The sequence below is a fragment of the Phyllobates terribilis genome, unplaced genomic scaffold, assembly GCF_046119375.1.
Source record: "Phyllobates terribilis strain yellow unplaced genomic scaffold, ASM4611937v1 Scaffold_2__4_contigs__length_985480577, whole genome shotgun sequence".
Classification (NCBI taxonomy): domain Eukaryota; kingdom Metazoa; phylum Chordata; class Amphibia; order Anura; family Dendrobatidae; genus Phyllobates; species Phyllobates terribilis.
In genome coordinates, this window is record NW_027362762.1 from 75589110 (window position 1) to 75610059 (window position 20950).

The window sequence follows — 20950 nt, forward strand, 5'->3', positions numbered from 1 at the left end:
TCTCTCGACTACACATAAAGTAATATAGTATATGTGGTGTTACATAGGACTTCAGGTTACATCTGCTATATTATTCATACTTATTAATCAATGTTTTATGTATGGTGTTACATAGGACTGCAGGTAACATTTAATACATTATCTGTAATCAGAGAGTTATCATCATGTTATCTGTGGTGTTACATTGGACTGTGGGTTGGACTGCACTCAGAGCACTACTAAGTGAGCGTGTAGCAGCCGCTGATTGGCAGCAGGGCTCACGCAGCATAAGAACATCATGCGAAGCCTAGGAGAGCAGGTGCCGTCATCGCTGGAATGACACTGGCACCCGAGGAGTGTATAGGCTCTTAGTATTCTACATGGGAAATATAGCAATTTTGGAGGGATTGTCAGAGTAGTGGACAATCCCTTTAATGAAGCAAGCACTGGAGTACGATGCACCTAGTTCATTAAAGGGATACTCCACTACTTTTACATTGATAATCTATCCTCAGGGGTGGATTAAGAGTAGCCAAGACCACGGGCAGTTTAGAAGGCATGGCCCCCCCCAGGTACCTGATAACATTATAATGAGGGCAATCTGGTCATGGGACCCCCGGAGCCTCAGGCCCCGGGCAGTTGGCCAGATTGCCCTCATTATAATCCGCCTATGTATATCCTAATGATATCAGATCAGTGCGGTTCTGACACCTAGCACCCCACCGATCAGCTGTCCTCAGTGGTGGCAGAGGCTGGATGTTGGCAGTTGTGCAGCAGACCAGCACAGCACCATCATCTTTGTAGTCGCCATGGCCGAGTACACCAGACTCACTCCTATTCATTCTAAATGCAGTGCCTGGCAGCAGTCATTATAGAGTCGATGTAACTGTGCTTCTCTGCACCAAAACTGCTGCCAGCACTGAGAACAGCTGATTAGTGGGGCACCAGCTGCCAGAACCACAATGATCTGATAACAGTAAAGATAGCAGAGCAAACCCATAAGAAGCGTATGCATCTTAGCGATTAAGGCGCATCTTGAAAATGCTGCACTGCTCCATCAGAAATATCACTTTATTCAGGTGATAATGTAGTTTCTGGTGTAATTTACTCCACCTTAGTAGCATGAAATATGATGAACCTGCCGGTGGGCTACACCTCTCCCCACTCCCCCATACTGCAAACATACCACTCACAAACTGGCCGTGTACCGCACACATCACTCACACACTGGCTGTATATCGCACACAGCACTCACACACTGGCTGTATACCGCACATACCACTCACAGACTGGCCGTATACCGCACACAGCACTCACACACTGGCCATCTACCGCACACAGTGCTAACACATTGGCTGTATATCACACAGCACTCACACACTGGCTGTATACCGCACATACCACTCACGCACTGGCCGTATACCGCACACATCACTCACACACTGGCTGTATACCGCACACAGCACTCACACACTGGCCGTATACCGCACACAGCACTCACACACTGGCTGTATACCGCACACAGCACTCATACTTTGGCCATCTATTGCACACAGAGCTCACACACTGGCCGTATACTGCATACAGCACTCACACACTGGCCGTATACCGCACATACCACTCACACACTGGCCGTATACTGCACACAGCACTTACACACTGGTCGTATAACGCACACAGCACTCACACACTGGCTGTATACCGCACACAGCACTCACACACTGGCTGTATACCGCACACAGCACTCACACACTGGCCGTATACCGCACACAGCACTCACACACTGGCTGTATACTGCACACAGCACTCACACACTGGCCGTATACCGCACACAGCACTCATACTTTGGCCATCTACCGTACGCAGAGCTCACACACTGGCCATATACCGCACACAGCACTCACACACTGGCTGTATACCGCACATACCACTCACACCCAGGCCGTATACCACACACAGCACTCACACACTGGCCGTATACCGCACACAACACTCATACTTTGGCCATCTACCGCACATAGCACTCATACTATGGCTATCTACTGCCCACGGCACTTACACACTGGCTGTATGCCGCATACAGCACTCACACAATGGCGGTATACCACACACAACACTCATACTCTGGCCATCTACCGGACACAGCACACACACACTGGCCGTAAAGCGCACCCAGCACTCACACACTGGCCATGTACAACACACATACTGACCGTATACCGCACACAGCACTCACACACTGGTTGTACACCGCATACAGCACTCACACACTGGCCATATACCGCACACAACACACACACTAGCCATATGTTGCATATAACACTCACACACGGGCTGTAAATCGCAGAGAAAAAAAAGGAAGGAAGATGGAGCCAGGAAATTACTGGCCAGTGAGCTTTACTTCTATACTAGGAAAGATCTTTGAACAAATTATTAAACATAATGTATGTAAGTACTTGGATAAGAAAACAGTAATTAACCAGAGCCAGCATGGGTTTGTAGCAAAAAAGTCATGCCAGAATAATCTAATTTTCTTCTATGATGGAATCACTGACTGGGTGGATCAGGGAAATGCGATAGATATAGTATATCTCGACTTCAGGAAAGCATTTGATAAAATATCTCATACTGTCCTTATTGAAAAAATGATCCAGTATGGGATTGACAAGATTACGGTTAGGTGTAGTGATGAGCGAGCACTAAATTGCTCGGGTACTCGTTGCTCGGGTCGAGCAAATTGGAATACTCGGGTGCTCAACCCGAGCAGCGAGCCCAATGTAAGTCTATGAGAAACTCGAGCATTTTTCAGGTGGCTCCCACCGGCGTTCTGCAGAGGGCCTAAAAATTACCCAAATAGATGGGAACAGTGCTCAAATGACATGGGAACAGCATGGGGGAGACCCCTGGAAGCATTTCTGACTCCCAGGTCACTGCTGTCAACAACGTTGTCAGAGTAAAACACCACTTTTACGGACTCACAATAAAACATACAAAAACAAAACCAAAATGGATTTTCCTGTGAAATATATTAAGGAACATCCTTTCCAGGGTAATGACTTGTATATAAGGCAGAATAAATAACCAAAACCAAAAATACTCCTCCACACCTTGGGCTATGTTCACACGTAGCGTTTTTGATGCATTTTTTCACTTTTGCATTGCTTTCAACTGTGACAAATACATTCACTGGAAAATGTAATTTTAACATTTTACAACCTTATCTGTGCATGTGGTGTGTGACACATCATTAGACACATGCATACAGTGCTGAAAAGACATGGGAACAGCATGGGGAAGACCTCTGGAAGCATTTCTGACTCCCAGGTCACTGCCTAAAAGTGTGCCCATCATAAGTGATCCTTGGCGCATGCGAAGATGCCTCCCGCCATGCACCTGTCGTTGCAGACTTGCAACAATCACCGTCCACGTCCTTGTCCCAGTGCAGCGTTCAGTTGTCCCTACCCCATTCCTTGGAATGCAAGCGCAAGTATGCAGGCAGCCAGCCACCCACCCACAGGCTGCAATACTATACTGCCAATTTTTTGACAGCTGCTTGCACTTGAAATGTGGCCTTTTAGGCTCGTGGAGGCGGAAGCTTTTCATAACCTCATGCCGGCGGCGGCCGGGCATCCATAATCGGTCCCCAGCCGCCACTGTTTCTTCCAGTGTCGTCTCCGCCTTCCACAAGCACGGGTCCCACAACATTACCCGTGCCCTCCCCAGTGCACTTACTGGGAAGGACCGCCTAACCACAAACACGTGGACAGGTGAATGTGGCCAGGGACGGTATGGAGCCAGTCCACAGCTTTTTTTGCTGAGTTGTATTTCACCACAGCCATATTCTTTAGCTTGGTGAAAGGACTTGGGAAACCATATCTACCCAGCTGTCATTTTTCCCAGGAAGTCCTCTAAAGCTGCTTTCACTTGAAATGTGGCCTTTTATGCTCGTGGAGGCGGAAGCTTTTCATAACCTCTTGCCGGCAGCGGCCGGGTGTCCATACTCGATCCCCAGCCGCCACTGTTTCTCCCGGTATCGTCTCCACCTTCCACAAGTATGGGTCCCACAACATTACCCGTGTTCTCCCCAGTGCACTTACTGGGAAGGACCGCCTAACCACAAACACGTGGACAGGTGAATGTGGCCAGGGATGGTACGGAGCCAGTCCACAGCTTTTTTTGCTGAGAGTTGTATTTAGCTCGGTGAAAGCACTGGCAAAGAGGGAAACCGCATCTACCCTGGGTGTCATTTCTCCCAGGAAGTACTCTAATGCAGCTTGTTGCAGAAGCAATGGCAGCCCATCCAACATCAACTCGCACTTGTCGGTGGTGCTTTGACACACAAACATCTTTCTTTGCGCATTTAATTTCATGAATACAGAGTTGGACAATGGCCTGATCTGTAATGCGGTTTAAAAAATAACATGCAAAAGCATGTCCGATCCACATTAAAAAAGCACCCATAGAGTGTCCAGGAACCTTCCCCACACTTTTCTTAGCCAGGGCTGCTTCTCGCCAGGGTTGGTCGGGCCTACCAGAGAACTGGATACTCCTCCGGTGGGCCCTGGCTTCTCCTTCAGAAGAGTTCATAGTGCCGAGGTGAGGCCATGATGATGATTGTAGTATCGGTGTCTCTGCCCCCTGACAGGCAGAGACGCCACCCTCTTACCGCCACACTCCCGGCCCGACGTCTTCCGACTCTCCTGCTGCTGCTGCTGCCGGCGCGCGCAGCTCCCCGGGCACTGTGCTTAAGGCTCCCTCCCTCTTAAAGGGGCTGTGCGCGCCGTCCTAAGGAGTTCCCGGCCAATGGCCGGAGGACCTCTCATATAAAAGGCACCTACTCCAAAATGGAGGTGCCCGTGCAAGGTTGTAGCTTTGTGTCCTAAACTCTGCTTCAGCCCTCATGTCCCGCTGCTAGCCTGACTACCAGTCCAGTCCGTCAGCCTGACTACCAGTCCAGTCCGCCAGCCTGACTATCAGTCCAGTCCACCAGTCTGACTACCAGTCCAGTCCGCCAGCCTGACTACCAGTCCAGTCCGCCAGCCTGACTACCAGTCCGCCAGCCTGACTACCAGTACCAGTGTACTCTCCAGCCCGAAGGTCTGCCTACTGCCCAAACCCGCCAGTCTGTCTATGGGCCTGGCTTCCCTGCCTACCCGGAGCACGTACCAGTTACCTGCCATGCCTATCTGTCAGCCTACCTGGAGGCTCCTACCAGTTACCTGCCGTGCCTATCTGTCAGCCTACCTGGAGGCTCCTGTCTGTTACTTGCCATGCCTACCCGGAAGCTCCTGCCAGTTACCCGTGGGAGTCACCTGCTCTCATACAAGGACAGGCCCAGAGTAGCACCTGTTCCCTCTGCTCAGTCCTTCCCTGGTTCACAGAGTCGATTGAGCCTCCGTGCGACCTTGGTCTGTCCGAGTTGATACCTAGTTACGCCCCTTTGGTCCCTCCTTGCACTGCAGCACAGAGGTTCCACCACCCGGATCCGTAACAATGATAGAGGCCGCCATCTGCTTAGTTTTCTGTTACTTGGAATCCAAGCGCAAGTATGCAGCCAGCCACCCACCCACCCACAGGCCACAACACTAAACTGCCAGATTTCTGGGCAGCTGCTTGCACTTGAAATATGGCCTTTTAGGCTCGTGGAGGCGGAAGCCTTTCACAACCTCTTGCCGGCGGTGGCTGGGTGTCCATACTCGATCCCCAGCCGCCACTGTTTCTTCCGGTGTCGTCTCCGCCTTCCACAAGCACGGGTTCCACAACATTACCTGTGCCCTCCCCAGTGCACTTACTGGGAAGGACCGCCTAACCACAAACACCTGGACAGGTGAATGTGGCCAGGGACGGAGCCAGTCCACAGCTTTTTTTGCTGAGTTGTATTTCACCATAGCCATATTCTTTAGCTTGGTGAAAGGACTTGGGGAACCATATCTACCCAGCTGTCATTTCTCACAGGAAGTCCTCTAAAGCTGCTTTCACTTGAAATGTGGCCTTTTAGGCTCATGGAGGTGGAAGCTTTTCATAACCTCATGCCGGCAGCGGCTGGGTGTCCATACTCAGTCCCCAGCCGCCATTATTTCTCCTGGTATCGTCTCCGCCTTCCACAAGCACGGGTCCCACAACATTACCTGTGCTCTCCCCAGTGCACTTACTGGGAAGGACTGCCTAACCACAAATACCGTGGACAGGTGAATGTGGCCAGAGATGGTAAGGAGCCAGTCCACAGCTTTTTTTGTTGAGAGTTGTATTTAGCTCGGTGAAAGGACTGGCATAGAGGGAAACCGTATCTACCCTGGGTGTCATTTCTCCCAGGAAGTACTCTAATGCAGCTTGTTGCAGAAGCAATGGCAGCCCGTCCAACACCAACTCGCACTTGTCGGTGGTGCTTTGACACACAAACATCTTTCTTTGCGCATGTAATTTCATGAATACAGAGTTGGACAATGGCCTAATCTGCAATGCGGTTTAAGAAATAACATGCAAAAGCATGTCCGACCCACATTAAAAAAGCAGCCATAGAGAGTCCGGGAACCTTCTCCCACACTTTTCTTAGCCAGGGCTGCTTCTCGGCAGGGTTGGACGGGCCCACCAGAGAACCGGAGACTCCTCAGGTGGGCCCTGGCTTCTCCTTCAGGAGAGTTCATAGTGCCGAGGTGAGGCCATGATGATGATAGAGGCCACTGTCTGCTTAGTTTTCTGTTACTTGGAATGCAAGCGCAAGTATGGAGCCAGCCACCCACCCACAAAACTTCCAGATTTCTGGGCAGCTGCTTGCACTTGAAATTATGTCATTTTAGGCTTGTGGAGGTGGAAGCTTTCCACAACCTCATGCCGGCGGCGGCCGGGTGTCAATACTCGGTCCCCAGCCGCCACTGTTTCTCCCGGTGTCGTCTCCGCCTTCCACAAGCACGGGTCCCACAACATTACCTGTGCTCTCCCCAGTGCACTTACTGGGAAGGACCGCCTAACCACAAATACCGTGGACAGGTGAATGTGGCCAGGGACGGTACGGAGCCAGTCCACAGCTTTTTTTGCTGAGTTGTATTTCACCACAGCCATATTCTTTAGCTTGGTGAAAGGACTTGGGAAACCATATCTACCCAGCTGTCATTTCTCCCTGGAAGTCCTCTAAAGCTGCATTCACTTGAAATATGGCCTTTTAGGCTCGTTGAGGCGGAAGCTTTTTACAACCTCCTGCCGACGGCGGCCGGGTATGCATATTCGGTCCTACAACATTACCTGTGCCCTCCCCAGTGCACTTTCTGGGAAGGACCGCCTACCCACAAACACGTGGACAGGTGAATGTGGCCAGGGATGGTACGGAGCCAGTCCACATCTTTTTTGATGAGAGTTGTATTTAGGTCGGTGAAAGGACTGGCATAGAGGGAAACCGTATCTACTCTGGGTGTTATTTCTGCGTCACCAGGCTCCCCCCATTGTCACACACGACCATGCCTGGCTGTATGTTCAGCGGTGAGAGCCACAGATCAGGCTGCTGTGTTTCAGCTTTCAACAACTCTGCAGTGCTGGGCGGTTTGTCAATTAAGCATTAAGCATGTTATCTTCAGCACAGCCTGTTGCCACTTGGCCAAGGCAGTGCTGCAGTGCTGTCAGCTTGTGACTGATTTCGTCATTTCAGAGATGGAGGAGGTGGCGCAGGAGCTGAACAATGTGATTACATTGAGGTGAAATTGGTGACGCTGTTTTTTATACTAAAGAAAGATACTATTATTTTGTTTTTTTTTTACGTTATTTTTTAAGACAAATGCATTCACTGGGAAATGTCATTTTAACATTTTACAACCTTATCTGGCAATGTGGTGTGTGACACATCATCAGACACATCCTGTTTTATTTATGATGAAGGGACTCTGAAAGTCATAAAGCCTATTTTTATAGGGCCACCAGACGATCCTTACTGTTCTTAAAAGGCCAGCAGTCGGCCCTCGCTATTGTTAGAGAGCCATCAGCCGGCTCTGCTTTGTTGTTCCCATTATTAAAAAGTGGGTCTCCTATACTGTTATTGCATATCCAGTGACTGCAATGGCTGCCAAAAATTTGGACACAACTCAATACCCCTTTGAAGAGACATAGAGGAGGTTCTCAGTAAAAAAAAATGTTCCCATTATAAAGTAGCGGGTCTCCTATAGTTGTAAAGCCCATGCTGTGACTGCAAGGGCTGCCAAATTTGGGAAAAACCCCACTAAGAATTTAAAGACACATAGAGCAGGGCCACAGTAACAAGTAAAACATGTTCCCATTAGAAAGGAGAGGGTCTGCTATACAGCTATAGGGTATGCAGTGAGTCCGACGACTGAACAATTTTAGGAAAATCCCCACTAAGAATTTAAAGACACATAGAGCAGGGCCACAGTAACGACAAATTCCCATTAGAAAGGAGAGAGTCTGCTATACAGTTAGGGTATGCAGTGAGTCCAACGGCTGAACAATTTTAAGAAAAACCCCACTAAGAATTTAAAGACACACAGAGCAGGGCCACAGTAACAAGTATGACATGTTCCCATTAGAAAGGAGAGAGTCTCCCATAGTGTTGGCCTATGCAGTGAATGCAAGGGCTGCCAAAAATTTGGAGGCACTTCAATGCCCCTTGGAAGAGGCATGGAGGACGGCCTCATAAAAAAATGTTCCCATTAGAAAGGAGCGGGCCTCCTATACTAGTAATGCCCATGCACTAAGTGTATGGGCTGACAAACATTTACCCCTGGGGGGTATACATGACCATACTGTATAAAAAACACCATCATAAACACCCTTTAAAAAAATTATGTGGGTGTTGCATCACGGACCATGGCCACCCTGGTGATATGGTGGTGGAGGATGAGGAGATGAAGGAGGACAAGAGCAAATAGCCAAAATCAGGAAGCATATACCCATGTCTGGGTGTGAAAAGGTGCATGGGAATACACATCCCAAGAAAAGACACTGGGTTTGATTTTATGTTACGCTGCTATCATTCGGTGGTGTTAAGAAGTCTGGCCCAATCCAGCCCTTATTCGTTTTTATAAGAGTTTAGCCTGTCAGCATTTTCAGTTGACAGGCGGATGCGCTTATCAGTTATAATTCCACCAGCGGCACTAAAAACTCGCTCTGATAAAACGCTGGCGGCATGGCAGGCCAGGACCTCCAAGGCATAGAGAGCCAGTTCATTCCACGTATCCAGCTTGGATACCCAATAATTATAAGGCACAGAGGAATCACAGAGGACGTTGGTACAGTCAGCAAGGTACTCCCTCAGCATCTTCCAAAACTTTGCACTCCTTGTGAGAGAACCCCGCGCCTCAGGGCCTGTGCGATGGGAGGGTCTGAGAAAACTGTCCCAGAACTTTGACAGTGTTCCCCTGCCTCTGCTGGATTGAAGTTGTGTCTCTCTCGCCTGTACTCCTTGGTTGTCCAACTAAGTGTGCCCTCTGCCGCCAGTGTTTTCAGATGGGAATCTTTTTAATAGTTCCGCAACAAGGGCCTTCTGGTACAGCCCCATTTTTGTAGACCTGTCCGCCTCAGGAATAAGAGATATAAAGTTCTCCTTGTAGCATGGGTCTAGAAGTGTCACCAACCAGTAATGACTGTCACCCAAAATTTTGAGAACGCGAGGGTCATGGGAAAGGCAGCGTAACATAAACTCTGCCATGCGTGCCAGACTACTAACAGGCAAGACTTCCATTTCCTCACCAAGAGGATGACTGACCATGCTCTCCTCCTCCTCCTCTTTGTCCTCTGGCCATCCACGCTGAGCAGACGGTATGACAGCTGTGCAAGTAGTACCATCTATAGTGCATGAAACTAGCTCCTGTCCTTCCTCCTCCTACTCCTCTTCCTCATTGTCACCCAATCCATGTTGGGATGAGATGAGGCTTGGCTGTGTGTAATCACCCTGTATGGTTCCTTGCTCCATCTCATTGTGCTCCACCTGCAATGCATCCTCTTTGATTGTGAGCAGAGAGCATTTCAGAAGACAGAGAAGCGGGATGGTGATGCTAATTATGGCATCATCGCCGTTCACCATCTTGGTGGAGTCCTCAAAGTTTTGGAGGATGGTATATATGTCTGACATCCATGTCCACTCCTGAGGTCTTATGTGTGGAGTCTGAACTGAATACCGACGGCCTTGTTGATGCTGGTGCTCAACAACTGCCCTCTTCTGCTCACAAATCCTTCCCAACATCTGCAGTGTAGAGTTCCAACGCGTGGGGACATCACATACCAGTCTGTGAGCCAGAAGCTGCAAACGCTGCTGAAACACGACAAGGGCGGCGGAAGCTGTAGCTGACTTTCTAAAGTGGGCACACAGGCGGGGTACTTTAACAAGCAGATCCGGCAGCTCCGGGTAGGATTTGAGAAACAGCTGAACCACGAGTTAAGCACATGGGTCAGGCATGGTACGAGTGTGAGCTCGCCTCACTGGCTGTAGGTTCAGCGGTGTGAGTCACAGATCGGCCTGCTCTTTCATAACTGTCCACAACTCTTCAGCATTGATCGGTTTATCACCTAAGCATATTAGATTCAGCACAGCTAGTTGCCGCTTGGCCGCGGCAGTGCCACAGTGCTTCCAGCTTGTGACTGATGTGGTCATTTTGGAGATGGAGGCTGAAGAGGAGGAGGAGGCTGAGGAGGATGAGGTGCAGGAGCTGTAGACCATGTGGGCAATACTGATTGACCTAGGGCCCGCAATCCTTGGCGTCGGGAGGATGTTTTCCGTCCCAAGGTCCGACTGGGTCCCGGCTTCCACTATGTTAACTCAGTGTGCTGTCAGCGAGATGAACCGTTCCTGCCCACAAGCACTTGTCCACTTGTCCGTGGTTAGGTGGACTTTCCCGGTAACTGCGTTGTTGAGAGCACGGCTAATGTTTTGTCACACTTGCTTGTGTAATGCGGGGATGGCACACTGGGAGAAATAGTAGTGGCTGGGGACCGAGTACCAAGGGACGGCCGCCGCCATCAGGTTGCGGAATGCTTCCGTCTCCACAAACCTAAAAGGCAACATTTAGAGCGCAAGCAGTCGTGAAATGTGAGAATTTAGTTGTGTGGCCTGTGGGGCGTTGGCTGCATATTTGCGCTTGCGTTCCAAGGACTGGGGTATGGAAAACTGAACGCTGCGCTGGGACAAGGACATGGACGTGCTTCCTGATGCTGCTACTTGAGAGTGCGCAACAAGAGGTGCAGGGCAGGAGGCATCTTCGCATGCACCATGGACAGGGGATTGGCTTGCATGCACAACGGAGGAAGAAGCAATGGTGCCACCTGCAGACACTGTTCCTGGACCCGGGGGTTCGGCCCACAAAGTCGGGTGCTTTGCTGCCATGTGCCTGATCATGCTGGTGGTGGTCAGGCTGGTCGTTTTGCCACCCCTGCTGATGCTGGCCTGGCAGGTGGTGCAAATGGCCTTTTTGGTGTTATCGGCAGAGTTTTTAAAAAACAACCAGACTCGGGAAGACCTAACAGTTGTACTGGCAACTTCCTTTGTCATGGTGTTACGGGGAACGGATGCCTGCCTTCTGTCTGCGGCCACCACACTGCTTCTTCCTGCCTGTTGGGGTGCTCTGCCTCTGTGGCGCCCCTGAGGGTTCGACCGCCACAGGGATGCTCCACCTCTCTAATGGAGTGTAGTATCCCTCCTTCGAGGTAAGAACAGTGCAATGATCAGGACCTCACCTCCACATCCAACACCACACTTCTCCCATCAGAGGGGGCTAGTAGGCACTAGGTGCTGCCCCTACTGAGAATTGGGAGACTGGGTAACCAAGAGATAGGGGGAACCATGTAGTGGGTGAGGGTGGAGGACTTATATTTAGTTGACACTTAATATTTCATATTTAATAGACAGCCATCTTGGGCTCATGGTTCTTTGATTGTGATCTTCATCCCTGACCGTGGCTTCTGGGTGAACCTGCAGCGGATGGAGACACGACCCTCATACCCTGGCCTTGGGTCGAGGGACAGGTTGGAGTTAACGTGTCTCAATCCGGTCAAGGACTATGACCAAGAAGGCCCGGAGCTTAGGAGTGTAGCTCCACCGCAAAAGGATCCCGGGAGGATGCAGACGGAGCGTTATACGCCACCTGTCCTCGCTATTTGCAGACGATGCAAAGCTAGGAAGGATAGCTAACACTAGAGAAGAGAGAGAAAGGATTCAGAAGGATCTAGATAAGCTTGAAAAATGGGCAGCGACTAAAAGAATGTGTAGCGCCCCGAGGGTTCGGTCGCTACAGAGGTATTGCATCTCACCCAGAGGTGTGATATCTCACTTCCAGGTAAGGATAGAGTGTGGCTCAGGACCCTAACACCCACATGCACTACACCACATTTCCGGGGGGCAGGGCGACAATGCTCCCAAGAGTGAGCACAACTGCCCCTGTCCCTGGCTTTAGTGGGGGGAGGGAACACCTAGAAAGGGGGAACCCGGTAGTGTGTGGGTGGGGAGAGTAGATCCAGGGTGCACTGGCAGGAGGAGTATATAAGGTGGGCACCATCTTAGAGAGTAGGGAGAAGAGAGAGAAGAAGACTGGGGGCAGGGGCTCTGTACGGGCTCTGCTCCACAGGGAGGCCAAGTCTCAAGGCCTGAGCCTAGAGAAGAGAATAACTGCTGAGTTCAGTCAGAGAGGAGAGGAACGGAGGAGGCTCCAGGAGTGGAGTGAAGGGACCCCAAGGGTGCGGACCGGCCAGTCGTCACCGTAGGCCCGCCGCTACCAGAGTAGGGGGGTCAGGCCCAGAAAGGGAACCGGATCCCTCATCTAGTGGAGGAGAGCAACTACCCTTAGCTAGTAACCGGAGGCCGTAGCATTGCACGTGTTATGGCCCCTCACTACACCCGTTAGGAAGGCACCATATAGGGCCCAGGGAAACGGAACATACGTTTGCCCGCCAAGGCCCGAGGCAGCTGGACAGAAATGTGGTCAATTGTGGGGTACGACGGGCCAGAGAAAGGACACATGAAGGGGGTCCTGAAAAGCATTTCAAAGGTACCTGGGAGTTGGCCGAGCCCCTCACCTGGTGAGCACAGTACGACGTGTGCAGCCATTACCTGCAGAAGTGGCTTGGAGTGTAAAACTGTGAGTAAAGACCCTGGACTGCATCACTGGACTCTGAGTCATTACTGTTGCTCCCGCGCACCATCACCCCCACCATCAGCACTCACTGCCCTGAGGCTATACTCCTCCCGTGGGGAGTTATACTACCCTCTGCTGCGCACACAACATCAGCCTCCGCGGTCTGCCCCGCAGCGGCGGTTCTCAGTGACCGCAATTCACGGGTGGCGTAGTCGGACATTTAAACATTAAAAGAAACAAATAAACACATCCGCCACTGGTTTGACCACCCTGAGCCACGGGACCGGGTCGCCGCCACGGAGACTGCAAACCCCCAGCATTACACAGAGACCCGGCTCCGGGTATTCCCCCACACACGGCCCAGGGGGTGCGTCAAATGGTATTTAACAAGGAAAAATGCAAGATTCTACATCTGAGCAAGAAAAACAAAAATGAATCTACAGAATGAGAGGAATAAAACTAAGCAATGACATGTTTGAAAAAGACGGGTATACTAATAGATCACAGACTGCACGCGAGTCAACAGTGTGATACAGCAGCAAAAAAGGCAACCACAGTTCTGGGATGTATTAAGAGAAGCATAGAGTCGGGATCACGAGAAGTAGTTATCCCCCTCTACTTCTCCTTGGTCAGACCTCATCTGGAATACTGTGTGCCGTTCTGGGCACCACATTGTAAAAACCCATAGAAAAACTGGAGCAAATCCAATGAAGAGCTACCAGGATGGTGAGCGGACTGCAAAGTACCGTGTGTCCTATGAGGAATGGTTAAAGGATCGGGAAATGTTTAACTTGCAAAAAAGAAGGCAAAAAGGAGAATTAATAGCTGTCTACAAATATCTGAAGGACTGTCACAGTGTAGAGGGATCAACCTTAGTCTCATTTATACATGGAAACACGAGAAGCAATGGGATGAAACTGAAAGGGAGAAGATACAGCTAAGATATTAGAAAAAACTTTTTGACAGTGAGGGTGATCAATGATTGGAACAGGAGGCCATGGGAGGTGGTGAGTTCTCCTTCAATTGAAGTCTTCAAACAGAGGGTGGACAGACATCTGTCTGGGATGGTTTAGTGACTCCTGCATTGAGCAGGGGGTTGGATACGATGACCCTGGAGGTCCCCGCCAACTCTAATGTGGCGCCCTGCTGTGCACTGGTGCCACAGAACCCAGAAGGGTGCATGGATGTGACGCGCCCCCTGGGCCTGTGCTGTGCAGGGGGATACCCGGAGCCGGATCGCTGGGGGTTGTAGTCTCAGTGTGGCGGTGACCCGGTCCGTGCCCAGGGCGGTCAAACCAGTGGCAGTCTTAAGTAATAACAATGTCCGACTACGCCACCCGTGGATTGCGGTCACTGCGGACCGCCGCTGCGCTGCCGACCGCTGAGGCTGATGTTGTTTGCGCAGCCGAGTATGGGATAACTCCCCACGGGAGAAGTATTGCCTCAGGGCAGCTAGTGTGGATGATGGGAGTGATGGGGTGAGCGTCCCAGTAGTAATGGTGCTGGAGCAGCGATGAAACACAGAGACGTGTGGTGCAGTTCAGGGTCTTTACTGATGGTTTAAAGCAGACCCTCCCGGGAGTACTGGTTAGCAGTAGGGGCCTGTTCAGTCTGTGAGCAAGCAGGATCTCCCCTGGCCAGGTGGAGTTGTAGGCCTCCCCGACTATCTGCACTCTTTTCTGGCTACCTTGCTCTATGCGGGTAGAAGTAGCCCACGTCCCTGAGTATACCGTGTGGTGCTCACCCGTATGGCCGGTGACTTGGGGCCTTCCGTTAGCCTCCGCTTCACGATGGCGGTGCTGGTCCCTTGCTTGTGACCGTGCCTCCGGGCTTCTATGGCCAGAGGACATGGAATCCCCTGCCGGTTGGATTCTGCTGCTGGACCTGGATGTCCCCACAGCCTCGGACTCCGTGTCCGGGTTTAGTGTCTTTAACCAGGGCGAACTCTGCTCAGCTCCAGCCCCTGGTATTCAGCTACTGTTCCTACAGAGCTCCTAGTTCTTGCTTTCCCTCTCCAGGCTCTGACTGCTCTGCTTGTTCTGCAGGCTCTGTCTCACCTAATCCCGCCCCAGACCCAGTTTATAAGGGCAGATTCCTCCCCTCTCAGGTCTGGGTGGGCCGTGTTGCATGCTTAGGGCTCCTGACCAGAGAAACCTCCCACTTGCTCTCAGACATAATATCTCTATTACTGTGGTAAGCAGACCCCTGGGGTGCCACAGATGGACTTCTCCACAAGAGGCCCTCACACATTCACACACCTCCACCCTACCACCTCAGACTAGCAGAGGGAGCCCGTCGGGGACATATAGACACTGGAGGGTGGAGTTAAGCAGTGAGTTCCCACTGAGACGCAGAGAGGGGAGCAGGAGTGGAGCAGAGAGCGTGCTGACGCTCAGAGAGCAGCGAAGAGGCGGCATGCTGGCTGCTGTGCATAGGCGAGCCTAGGCCTACAGCATGAGTGAAGGCCTAGTGAGGGCCCTGAGTGTGGTCGAAGGCAAGAGGAGAAGGAAGAAGTAGCGAGGGGGCAGAGGAGCATACCAAGCTCACCCCGAGATATATACCGGACACCGGGTCCACGCCTACGGGGTCCCTTTATACCCAGTAGGGACCACCGGAACCCCTGGAGGACTACAGGTCCCAGGTTTACCAAACGCTGACTACAGTACCAGGGCTAGGAGTCACGGAGGCCCCAGCAACCAGGGAGAGTGATCTCCATGAGGAGGCCCTACCACCAGGTCAGCAGGTACAAGGGAGAGAGAGACAGTAACTACGCTAGGCCTAGCTCCAGGCAGGTCAGAAGCTTAGGTATAAAGCCACGGATCAGGAGGCCCTATACCCGCTCACTGGGGAGAGTCCAAAAGTGCGCCCTTCGTCCGGAGTACCCTGGATCGTGCCTGCATCATCACCAGTAAAGGTACTGAAGCTTACCCCCGTGTGAGTGTCCGTCTTTCCTTCGGGACCGTCCTGCCATCTCTCACCAGCATCCACCATTTACCCCTACACTGCCCTGGAGCTAGCTCTACCTCTGGAGAGCCACACCATCTCTGCTGCCGTAACACCAGCTCCAGAGGACTGCTCCGCAGCGGCGGCTCCCTTTGGCCACATACCACAGGTGGCATCACGAATACTTCACAAATCCCCTGTAAATAACCCCCCTTTTGGTGACCGCCCTGGGCCACGGACCGGGCCAGCCACCGTGATATCCCCCACTGGCATCCATAGGCCCGGCTGCCGAGTACCCCACGGCCCTGGGGGCGCGTCACTAACATTCTAGGATTCTCACACACTGGCCGTATACTGTACAAAGCACTCACACTGGACATATGCTGCATACATCACTCACACATGGCCGTATGTAAGCAGGAAAACAGAATGCATATCTTCTAGAATCCCAATCACCTTTTCTATTGTATCATGGTCTTAGGTTGTCAGTACATAACAGTCTGTTGTGCCTCCCCATCGAGAGTCAGTAAGGCTAGCTCTGCCTGCATGTCTGGGGTCATAGGGTACATCCTGACCATGCTCCGCAGTCTCTCCACCCAATCCCACAGCTGTAAATTATTCCCCGTGAATTTTGGGAGGTTACTAAGCATGGCTTCCAGGGGAATACTTCCCCTGACGAGTCCGCCATCACCGCCATTTCCACACTGTAGTGTTACATCCTGCCGACTACGCCAAATTGTAAGCCGGTGAGCAGAATGCAACATCGAAGACAAAGGCGGAACAACAATCTATTTCTGTTATGTAACAAGCTAATATTGATTATGGTGATTATGAAGCATGGATAATACAGTAACAATATTCACAAAGTTTGGCAGTAGAATAAACATAAATTCACATAAAAGAATAAACTATGAGACTATATTAGAATTCAGGGGCTCGCAGTACAAGATGATTTGCCAGAGAAAAGGGACTATATTGGCGAAGGGCACTCCTTGAAACCCTGGGAGGCAGGGGCGGAACTACCGCCCGTGCAGCCGGTTCATTGAACGGGGGCCCCGAGGGAGAGGGGGCCCCTCCAGCCTCCAGCAGGGCCGCCATCAGGGCAGACGCCCTGACTCCAGTGTGGGGCCCAGCCGGTAGGGGCCCCCTCTTGTGATTCTCTCTCCTCACGGGTCCGGGACATCTCAGCGCTGCGCTCCTGCGGCAGCACCTTCATGATTCCCCTGATTTCCGGTCATGTGACGGCGCCGTCACATGGCCGGAAGTCAGGAGAACCTGGTGTTAGCGATTTGGACGAGCGCCAGGATTCTGCAGGGATCGCATGGGGGTAAGTTTTACAAGTTTTGTTTTTTTCAAAATACAATTTACTAGGAGTGGGGGAATGGGAGGTGTGTGTGTGTGTGTGTGTGTTAGTGTTATAAGAGATGCACATGGGGGGGGGGAGATGATAAAAGATGCACATGGGGTGGGGGGGATGAGAGAGGTGCACATGTGGGGGGAGGGGGATGAGAGAGGTGCACATGTGGGGGGAGGGGGATGAGAGAGGTGCACGTGGGGGGGGGAGATGATAAAAGATGCACATGGGGTGGGGGGGATGAGAGAGGTGCACGTGGGGGGGATGAGAGATGCACATGGGGGGGATGAGAGATGCACATGGGGGGGGGATGAGAGATGCACATGGGGGGGATGAGAGATGCACATGGGGGGGATGAGAGATGCACATGGGGGGGGGATGAGAGATGCACATGGGGGGGGATGAGTGATGCACATATGGGGGGGTGAGAGATGCACGGGGGGGTGAGAGATGCATCGGGGGGGTGAGCTGCACATTGGGGGGATGAGAGCTGCACATGGGGGGGTTATGTTTACATAACTTTGTTGCCTTATGAAGCGCAGGGGGGGGGGCCCCAAAAAATTTCTTGCACAGGGGCCCACTACAGTCTGTGTCCGCCCCTGCTGGGAGGTATTTTGATCCTGATTACTGATATCTATCCACTCTCGCTGTCCCACTCTGTTGGTCCTCGTCTGACTATACTGTAGGTCTCCCTTCTGTTTGAGCCCGGTACCATATGTCCCTTCCAGAGATAACGGCCCGTCTCACGTGTCCTCTCTGGTCACCAGTCCAAACAAGAATCCCCGATTTGAATGAGGCTCCATAGACAACGGATTCACGAAACTTCGTGGGAATCGCTGGACTACTTCGGACCTGTGTGGGAACTTAAAGTGGTGAACAACAAACAGTTTCTCGTTTTTATTTCTCTCTGTGTATGTTTTTCAGGTTTCCATTTGAGGACTACATTGGATTCGGTGGACTATGTCGGACCTGCGTGGGGACTTTTTTTTAATAAAATAGTGAACCAGGGAAAGTGTGGGGTTGTGTTTATTTAAATAAAGTATTTTTGTGAGTTTTTTTTCTTTTTACTTACTGGGTCAGTATTGGGGGTGTCTGATAGACACCTCTCCATTACTAACACCAGTTGTGTTTTTGGACACTTCACAGCAGACATCAACCCTAAGCACCATTATCCCGATTGCCACCGCACCGGGGCAATCGGGAAGAGCCAAGGCGAAGCGCCAGAATTGGAGCATCTAATATGATGCGCCACTTCTGGGGTTCCTGAGCACAGGTATTTTTAGGATGGGAAGGGCCCAATTGTCATGGACCTTCCCAGCCTAATAATATCATCTCACAAGCTGTCTGTTTTACCTTTGCTGGTTACAAAAAACGTAGTTTTTTAATTTATTTATTTATTCATTCATAAAAAGCTGTCCAATAAGCTCCACAGGGTGCAATTTTATAATATTTTGGGTTGTGCAATTATATGTCTGTATGTCTATACAGTATGTCTGTCTGTCTATATCTATATCTATTATCTCTATCTATTATATATCACTATAGTTTTCATTGCTGTCCAAAAATGCTAGAAAAAGGCAGGCAAAAATACGCATGCAAAAACGTATCAAAAACGCTGCAAAAAAGCTGCGTTTTTCCTGCCAAGAGATGAAGAAATAGTGCAGAGTCATTGAAAGGTTAGCAGCTACAAACTCTCTAGAAATCTACAGTTTCTTCTGTCCTTAAAATAAACTGAGCTGGTATCTCTCAGTAATATCACTTGACACTGGCTGTATCGGGCAGAGCTCACATAAATCTTGGAGAAATTGCGGAGCACTTGACATGAGATACAGCACATATTCTGAAACAGATTAAGCCATTGTACAAATAAATCTTTTCTAAAAACTGTGTAGAAGATCTAACCAGGGTCAGCAGTTACCGGATGAGATATATAATTACCAGCCACAAAGTTTTCAAGGATAGAAGATATATAATTGTGCTCAAGTCCAGATAAGAAAAACAGCTTAAAGGGATATTCCCATTCCCTTATGCCGACTTGGCACTGTCCACAAGGAGAAACCTTAGACCATCTATCAGAGGTCTTTCGCCCAGCTAAATCGGATCTCCTGCTGCGCACTGATGAGTGGCAAACATCCCGAAACATATGTCTTCAAATGGAATGTCTGGTTTGGCTTTTTACCCTAAGTCATGTGGAAAGACTCATTAAAGGATCAATATTGACTTTTAGGACTGCTACTTCCAATAGATGGCACTAGAGTTCCTATCCTCTTCCTCCCTGAATAGAATATTTGCATATTTAAATTCTCAGAGGTGCATTATATGGCCAATAAGTCTCCTTACACCACCTTGGCACTCTCCACAAGGAGAAATACTATCCCTTAGACCTCCCATCTTAAAAAAAACATTTAAATATAATTAGGAAATAAGATAGCATTACAATTCGTGGGGTCTGATTCCTTGGACCCCTGTAATCTCGAGAATGAAGGGACACCTTCATGGCCACCCATTTTAAATTCTCAAGTTTTGTAGGCATTCAATTATTTAGACCTTTATTAACGAAGAGATGGGTTTCTAAAAGTAGTGGATAGTATAGAATTTGTCCTCCAATAAGAATATGTTTTTTCGTAAAAGTCTGCTGTTCAAGTTATGAAAAATGTAATGTAGAAGCCGTATACAAATGACACTGGAAGTATGTGACACCCCAGGGGTCTGGTTGCCACAGTGATAGAGATATTACGTCTGAGAGCAGGTGGGAGGTCTCTTGGTCAGGGATCCTATGCATGCCACACCTCCTGCCCAGTCCTGGGAGGGGAAGAACTTCCCCTATATAAACCTAGGGCTGAGGCAGGGTTAGTGAGTAGAGAAGAAGTAGAGAAGAGAAGCAGCATAGGAAGAAACAACAGGAGCTCTTTGGGAGCAGTGCTACAAGGAGTCAGGGGCTGGCAGCTGCAGAGCTCGCCCTGACTGAGAAGTTATCACCGGACCCGGAGTCCGAGGCTGTGGGGACTAACTCCTATCCAGCAGCAGAAACCGACCGGCAGGGGATTGCAGGTCCTCTGGCCCAGAAACCCGAAGGCACGGTCACACGCGTGGGACCAGCACCGCCGTCGTGGAGCGAAAGCTACTAGAAGGCCCCGAGTCACCGGCCATACGGGTGAGCACCACACGGTACACTCAGGGACGTGGGCTACTTATACCCGCCTCTAGCAAGGTAGCCAGAAGAGTATCGTTAGTTTGGGAGGCCTACAACTCCGCCTGGCCAGGGGAGATCCCATCTGCTCAAGGACTGACCAGGCCCCAATCGCTAGCCAGTACTCCGGGAGGGTCTATCTTTGTCACCAGTAAAGACCCTGAACTACACCGTACCGTCTCCGAGTGGTTCCTGCTACCCCCATCATCCACGTCGACTGCCCTGAGGCCATACCCCTCCCGTTGGGGGTTATACTATCACGCTGCACAATCCTACCACCGGCCTCAGCGGTCTGCCCTGCAGCAGCAGCTCCTTAGCTGTACTCAACGGGTGGTGTAGTCGTACAACATCTACCGCTGATACAGCGCCACTTAGTCTGACTCCCTGGGCATGGACCGGATCACCGCCACGAGACTACAA